The following is a 9014-nucleotide window of genomic DNA, read 5'->3' on the forward strand; positions in this document are numbered from 1 at the left end:
TGTCCGTGGCTCTCCCAGTGTAGCATCTGATGATACAGATGATGAATAGGAAATGTACCCAATGAGGGAACTCAGGGCAGCAGAGTGGTACTCAAACCCGACATATAAACCACCACCATATACAAAGGACGAGAAGCCGAAAGGTGCAGGGCAGCCAGCTAGTGAGAAGTGAAGCGCTGTAGGGCGTGAAGGAGGGGCTTGAGGGTGTAACCACGAACAAATGGATAGCAGAACAGGTACTCCTGAAACTTCAAGGGAAGACAAATGGAGAGGCAGAAGGGGCAACAGAGGTGATAGAAGGGCTGAAGAGGAGCAGCGAAGTAACATATTGTGCAGAGATAAGGGACGAGGAAGACCGGAGGGAGAATGATAGGGAAGTGAGGTTACAGCGCAAAGGCAGGGAAAGAAGGAGGGAAGAGAAGTTGGAGTTGGAAGATAGGGAGTGAAGAAGGGAGGAGGAAAAGGAATGAATGGAAAGGGAACAGGAAGAAAGGATCGAGAGAGATCGCAAGCAACGGAAGAGGGCGGAAAGGGAGATGAGGGAGAAGAGGGAGCGGGATCTGGAGAAGACAGAAAGACGGAGGGAGATAGCAGAGCATGAAAAATGCAAGTTAGCTGAGAGGGAGCAGAGGAAGTTGCAATTGGACAGACTGGCAAGGGAACACGCGCTTAGGGAGGAGGACGATCAAGCAATAAGGGCAGTAAAGACACAAGTAGCACTAGATAGGGGAAAGAACAGACATGAGGAGGACAGATGGACAGAGCCTGACAGCACCAATTCTCGAGGCAGGAGCGTAACTGATGGAGGAAGAGCAGGCCTAGGGGCCTGGGTGGGAGGAAGGAGGTACGACTTGAGAGATATAGATCTCAGCATGAAGCCCAACACAGACTTGACATTGAGGAGACTGACTTTTGCAGACGATTTCTGTAGCAACATGGACACAAGATCTGAAAATGAGGAAAAGTACATTGGGGAAGAAAGGGGGAGCAGTTTCAATCCCAGTCCACGGGGGTTGGGACAGACAAACAGGTGTCATGGGAATTTAGGGTGCATACACAGGGAGAAGGGGGGCAGCTCGAACAAGCAGGTACAGCAGGTGAATGACTTTTGCACATCACACAACACCTACATCAGCAGACTAAGGGATATCCCAGAACGAAGGAGAGGGGAGACGGCTATAGCTTGTTCACGGGGACGATTCAATAGAGTATATGATCACAACAGGAGAGTGCCCATACTAGAGCCAATAGATGTGTGTGCAGGTATCGAGAGTGAGAGGGGTGGCCACCAAGTGAGACTAACCAGGAGGACACACTAGGAGGAGGAATCATTCACACAGATGCCCTTATTAGAGAGAGGAGGGGTGCGACCTCAGGATGGGCCATGGAAATACACAGACCTGGAAAATGTGAAGTGTAGTTTACCATTGTTGAGTGCAGGAGCAGGGAAGTGGATTTATGAGATGGAGGAAATGACAGCTGGCCATAGGCTAGCAGCGGGTGACGTAAAGGGACTATTAGTGTTAATATTAGGAGGCACAGCTGATGACGTATGGAAGAGGGATGGATTCCCGGGGGTGACAACACAAAATACAGCCCATGATGGATCACCATTTGCAAACTGCAGGGCGGCAGGGTGGCAGTATGGCAAGCATTGAGGACACAATACCCAGACACATCAGACATCGGCTATTACGTCATGCAAAATGAGGGAAGATGAATACCCTGTGCATTATATTCAGGAGATTCAAGAGCTTTGGTGCCTCAAAACTTGAGAGCCTTGGGGTAAAACAGTAGCACTGTTCTATCATATACTAATACAAGGGCTACCAGAAGCACCGCCAATGGGAGGAGGGTACATCGGATGGGGCAGCCCACAACAAGGGTTCTGAGCAAGGCGGGCTTACAAAGGGGGCATGGCTTTGGGCTACAGATGCATCACAATCAAGGGGGGGTTTCCAGCAGGGTTTTGGGAATATGGACAACAGATGCAGCCGAACCCAGGGGACTTTACGCTGGGTTTCCAATGGCAAGGGAGGGAGCCACCACAGTGTTGGACTTGTGGGCAAATGGGACACATTTCGAGAGTATGTCAGTTCAGAGGGATGCAACAGAATTGGGGAGGGCAAGGCCAACAGCCTTATTAAGGGAATCAGGATGATTATTATGCTCAGGACCAGCAACAGCAAGGACAGATGCATGACATGTATCAACAAATGCCACATGCACAGACGCAAGCACCACAAACACCAGGGCAGGAACCACAGATGCCAGCACTGGTACCGCAGTATTACAAGCACTGCAGATTTGAGGGAACACACATCAATTAGCACAGATATAGCACAATGACGCATTAGCCCACATGGACACAGTAGCAACAGTTCCTGTGAGACAACTGGGGGAGTTACCATGGTAGGCAATAACCCCTTTACTGGGAATGGGTTGTCCCTGTACCCTCAATAAGACAGCCCACAGACGAACTTGATGTGTCCCATCCTGTCGATCACACCCAACCGTGCAGAGGAACGTCGCATAAGGGTGGCGATAGGTGACAACATTTTTTCCTTTCTTGTTGACACAGGGGCGACTAGGTTATGCATTAGGGAAGGAGCATTTACAATGTGAGGGGATGCCATGAACACTCAAAGATTCCCTGGGGCTCGGGAAGTGGTTCATTTTACAGACAATGTCCCACTTTCTATAGGATATCACAATCTATCACTGCCTTTACTTTACTCTCGACAGACACCTCTAAACATACTGGGACGAGGCATTGTGAGCAGATTGAACATGACCATCTCCTTCACAGACAATGGAATAGTGTGCTCTCCACCAGGCATACACATGCTAAATGTAAGACAAATTGTTCAAGAATACTGAGGACGCATGGTACATAGGTGGGTGCCAGTGGACCCATAGATGTTCCAGTATGGAACTGCATAGCCATTAGTGTCTTCCAGGCATCACAGGGAAAATGTGGCGAGTTCCAAACAAGTACCTGTTCAGGTCAGAAATACCACTGGACGAGCCAGAAGGGACAATAGTGCCCATAGAAATAGAGGCAGTGCTGGCAAGAGAGGATTGTTTTTCAGTGCACGGGATGGATGACACAGGGCGAGCATGGAGAGCTATAATCGCAGTTGTAGAGGGGTGCAGATTAACCGCAGTGACAGATGATGAACTGTTTAAGGAGGAGAGACAGGAACTAGAGATGGTGTTCTAGATCAGTGTAACCTACTGGTTACAGATACACTACTGAGAAGTGCCACAGAGAATTGCGATGGCGCTGCCCTCGTTCTGAGAGGAGGACATGGCCAACGTACCGAGCAGCCAAAAGTCCTTAGGATGTGGGTTGCAATAAGAGCATAGGGGGAGTAAAGATCAAACTGAAGCCAGGAGCGATTTTGTCAAGAGTAAAACTGTACCCCCTAACAAAGGAAGCAGATGAAAGCATTTATGAGACAATCACAGCACTAATTGAGAGAGGCATCCTGGTACCATCAGAATCCCCATGTAACACAGCGGTGCACCCCATCATTACTGCTGCTGAGTTCTCCACCATGAATGCAGCAGCTGCCAAAGCTTGTTCGCATGGATAATGTCCTCTCATCACTGGGTCCAACTGCCCACTGTAGTAAGCTATTGCTTTATGGCCCATGATTTTTCTTTGTGTCAAGGCTACCTTGATCACTGTACCGTCAGTGTGTGAGAACAAGAAGAACTCCTAGAGCCATGCCCCAAGAATCTGGCCACTGGCCACAATCACCACAATAGAATTAAACCATGTAACAAGTATGCAGACATGACAATTAACAGCAGACACAGCAGCACCTGCACAGCTTTTATACACCTATGAAAAGAGCCCTATGTCAACTTTTTTCCACTCCCCCACCCTTTCCAGGCCCTCCTTCATCCACAAAATAACCCAAATAGATTTTCCAGACTTCCTTTCCTCACCGAGCTGTCCGTAGACAAAGGCCATGATACGCTCATCCAATATGGTGACCATTTCTAAAATTATCTCACACCTCACCTTTCAAACATCCAAACAGCACGTGCCTCTCTGCAAACTTTAGTGACCATTCGTCAAAAGACACCAAAGTTATAAGCTGCCAAAAAGTACTTCTTCTATAAGTTGAGCAAATTAATCATAGATATTATCACCATTCATCATATAAACATTTCTCATAAACAAATATCACCATTTCTTATTTTGACAGAAATGGCATAACCACTTCAGTGGCTAGTAGAAAAATTCCCAAAGAAGAAATGAGTGAAGATAAAATCTCTAATGGTAAACAATACATCTTTCAATATGAACAAATATTACAATTTATGGAGAGCTCATTGAAATAATAATTTCTTATTTTCTTATAATACATAGATTAAATGAAGTAACTACACCACAGATTAATTATACAGAATCCCAACGATCAGAAATACAATCCCAAACCCCAAATGTACAGAATGAAATGATGATCTTGTCTTCAAGATCATGATGATTCGGAGGCTCTGTTTGTGCAATGGGGCGTCCACGGACATCATGCGCTGTACATGCATGTCTGGTCTCTCATGACACATTTTAAATTAGTCCACAGACAACACGACCATTTGCAGACATCCTCACGCATGCACAAGGCGTCTCCCGCCCGCCGATATCTGCGGACACGCGCGGCCACCACTGGACGCTCCACAAATGACATCATGTCACCACGGTCGTGCAGCGTGCCAACATGCCAACGTGTCCACAGACAGTTTCAAACTGCATTTTCAGTCAATCTAGAATGTTTCAAGGTGAAAGTGTACCAAATCCAGAGCTCCTAGAACTATTCTTAGTTGATCTGTTAACTGTTTCTAAGTTCTATTTTCAACTCAGTAGTCCGAGGACAGTCGCAAGGTGCACAGACGGTTCCTCTGAAGGGACCAACCCATTACTCTTACTCATTCTCAATCTGGTAGACACGGAGAGAACATCTTTTGACAGCTACTTCCAGGGGACTTCCAGGAGTACAAGAATGGCATCTGTCCCACCTTCCGAGGGGCCACGACCATCACCATATGGAGGGCCTGGACAGGGGAACAAGCGCGATGAAGCAGAGGAGGATGACGAGAAACAGGATGATGAGGTAGAGGAAGTTCCTACCTCCAGCATCTAGAGAGAATCATGGGTGTGGCGGTTCTTTAAGACCATTGGGGGTGTACCAAAAGTTTGGGCTGCCAAGGTTGAATGCATTGAGTGCTGGGTCGTACTCAGTCACGGACAACCTGGGAAGTACACTTTTGTGATTACCTCCATGCGACACCACAGGTGCTCTAAGAAAGGCTATTCCTTTCTCAGGGAGAAGTAGGTTATCTTCCTCTACCCCATCTTCCTAAACCGCTCCTACCACCACAAGGGCTATTCCTGCGGGGCACAGGATCCCAATGGCTGCCTCGCAATGCCATACAGAACACTGTTGACCCTTACCTTTCGAAAGTCCCAAAACTCTGTTTGTACTGTGATACACCACTCTGCAGGCGGGAGCAGTTTCAGAGTGCTTTCGAGGCTGCGGTCAAGGAGCACAAGAAACACTACAACCTACCTTAGATTTAAGGCACACCCAACATCTTCCCCTGTTTACTTGCCCCTCTGTATTTCTGGTTGGTGCCCCTTCTCTCCCCCACCTTACCTCCTCACCTCTCCTACAAAAATAAAATATATATATAACAGCCATAAAGTTAAAATAAAGGTTCCTTAATGACCCACTTTTCTCAGTTACAAATTAGAACTAAAAATAAAAATCACATCACAGGACCTTTTGCAGTCTGAATAGTCTGCAGACAGTACAAAGGTATGTGGACATCTGGAAAATTCCAGCCGTGAGGAGGCAAAATACATTTCTTCAGTCAGATCCTTTTTTTATTTTCTTGTTTTTTTTATACTGCGCGAACAAGTGTTCTACTGAACTACAAAAACGACATTTTTCGGCATTGCATCTTCTCAAAAAATATTGACACCATCCAAATTGATATTTGCATTGTCAAGAATTGGATGGAATTGGATGGCATTCCTAAACCAAATAAAAAAGTACATACAACTTTATTGATATGCTGTCTAGCTTCTTCCATTTCAGAACAAAACAAGTTTGGACGTCTCCATATTTGACTTTCATGGATTTCAGAAAAAAATTATCTTTGCAGCTGGAAACAGTTCCATTAGACTTTTCAACATGTCCTTCATGGCCAACTGCAATGATCCTGCAGTCAAATAGCCCAAACTGCTGCCTCCACAATGCACAATAATAATATCTGCACATTTAAAGTGAGCCATACTCTCACACAATGGTAATAACTTTGCCCACTTTAATCCAAAATCTGCATACCACGAAACTTCCACTTCTTCCAATCCAAAAGTAGCAGAGATGCCACGAGACTGAGTATAAACCATCAATGAATGGGTCCAAGAAACTCTACCCATCCACACACAGTGCTTCTTCATAGCCATATCCACAGCCTTCTTCACTGCTCACAACAAAGAAAAGACTTGCAATCCTATACTTCTGTACACTTCAACTCCTCCTCCACAGGTGATGTCCCCCGACTTGGCGGCACCTGCATACCTTTTTTTCACCTATAACAACAGCTCCATATCAACTGTATTCCACTCTGCCAACCTTTCCAGGCCCTCTTTTGGCCACCAAATAACCCCAGATGTGTTTTCCACACTTTTTCCTAACTGTGCTCCTGCATACACCGTTCCCAGAAATATGACGCAACACACGTTTTTGAACATCCAATCAGTGGGAGTTTACAATGTCCGTGGACGTCATACATGACCCTAATTGGTCGAGAGGCATCTATGGACCCCGAATCAAGAAATGTCCACAGACAGGATTCAGACATCACTTATTTTTTTATTATTATTTATTTGTTTTGGTTTTAAATGAAAAACCTTTACAAACCCACAGTAAAACATAAAGCAAAGCAAGAATATACAGAAACATACAGAAATGCAACAAGGAAAAGATGCTGAGAAAACCAGGGGCTGCAAGGGGGGACCGATCGTGGCCCTCATTATGCTCATATGAGTGGCAAGTGTCTTATGAACTTGAAAGTATGGAACATTTTTCCAAGACTTTTACTATTGTAGCCGTGAGCATAATTTCTTGACCAGCGATCAGTCTATCCCAGAAAAAATCCTGCATTAGGCTCTCTTCTTTAGCCACAAATCTCCCGAGTAACTACAGTCTTGTTTCCCAGGTACCTTTGCACTCCATTAGCACGTGCCTAAGGGATTGTTGGTTGGAGAGTCACATTGTCTGCAGAGTTTTTTTGCTTTGTCCCCCTGATTTCTTCTAACGAAAATGTCCCCCGTATGGGCTATATTGAGTCTTAATCTCATAAAGTTGTTTCTTATACCTTTTTCAGGAAACTTTTGGAGATAACGAGGGAGAGAACCGAGCTTTCTGTCCACCCTAAGAAAAAGGTTTGGGGGGGTTAAGGTTCCTTACTCCGTCGATGGGAATGATCCAGTCTCTTGTTTCTAATAGCTTTTTTACTTTCATGGGATTGAGAGCAAGGGTTTCTGGTGTCAAGCCTGAGCAGGATACCTCACACTTTCTTCTCTAAACCAAGGAGCTGCTTAGATTTTGCTTTTTTAAGATGTTCATTTACATCAAAATAAAGGGAGGACTGGCCTGCTGTTATTATTTCATGGTAAAGAGCTAAAAGTTTCCAATCTGCTCGACAACCCAGTGAGGTCAATCCCAATTCAAACCGAAGGCTCACGAGTGGGGTACACATTGGGAGAATTAAGGATTTTTTCTACAGGAGACCCTCGATTTTGTTCCAGTCAAAATGCCAAAGCAGAGACTTCGCTTCCAGGCCATACAAAAGGCCCGGGACTGCTTTGGCCATGTAATATTTGATGAGTGGGAGTAATGAGAATTTACAAAATTTTACATTCAGTTTCTTCATTTGCGAGATGATCTTGGTGGCTGTGTCCAAAATGGCCGTAGTCACTTTATTCTGAGCAGGAGAGGCTAAGATTTCATAGCTGAGGTAAGTGAGTTCTTCGACACGGGGACTGCTTTTCCATCCAGAACCCAATTTCTGGAGCCTAGATTCCTTTTAGGATGTTTAAATATAAGGATCTTGGATTTCAGAGGATTAATTAGAAGCCCGTTTTGTGTGGCATATTCCTCTAGTTTGGACAAGAGCCGCTGCAGACCAATCGCTGAACTGTCCAGCAGAATCAGATCGTCCGCATAAGCAAGCCCATGTATTCTCCTCCCATTAATCCTGGGGCTGGCCAGTGATGATGAAGCCAGGAAGTCTCCTAGGTCTGACAGGAATAGATTGAAAAATAGGGGGGCTCCCAGACATCCTTGCCGCACCCCTTTAAATACCTGTATTACATCTGAATGGTGACCCAGATCGTCCAGCCTCAGTCTTATGGTGGTGTTCTTATGGAGCTCCATGAGAATTGCTAGCAGGGGGGCTGGAATCCCCCAACTATGGAGTTTCCACCAAAGAAGAGATCTGTCCACTAGATCAAATGCTTTGGACAGATCGACCCAAGCCCCATCGAGGGGGGTGCCCTCTTTCTCATCTGTCTTTTCACTAAGTAGGTTCAGAATGAGCCCATTTAGGCTCTTAGAGAGCCCTTTTCTGAAACCTGTTTGGTGCGGTGAGAGGATCTGCCTAGAGTCCATCCAGAATGTGAGTTCTTTTACCAGCAGCCGCATAAAGAGTTTGCTGCCAATATCAAGGAGGGCGATTGGGCGATAGTTTGCCGGACTTAACCGATCGCCCCCTTGAAAAATGGAATGACTAATGCATTCTTCTATGATGGAGGTAAAACCCTATTCTGGAGGATTTCCTGGAAGAGGTGATTTAGCAGCTTAGCCCACTTTTTCAGGTTATTTTTTAGAACCTGATAGGTAAGACCATTGGGGCCTGCCGCTTTCGATGTGGAAGAAGATAATATAAGTTCCACAATGTCCTGTTCGTCAAATGTGAGGGACCAACATGGG

The sequence above is a fragment of the Ambystoma mexicanum genome, chromosome 2q (genome assembly GCF_040938575.1).
Source record: "Ambystoma mexicanum isolate Mex_15411 chromosome 2q, UKY_AmexF1_1, whole genome shotgun sequence".
NCBI classification, from domain to species: domain Eukaryota; kingdom Metazoa; phylum Chordata; class Amphibia; order Caudata; family Ambystomatidae; genus Ambystoma; species Ambystoma mexicanum.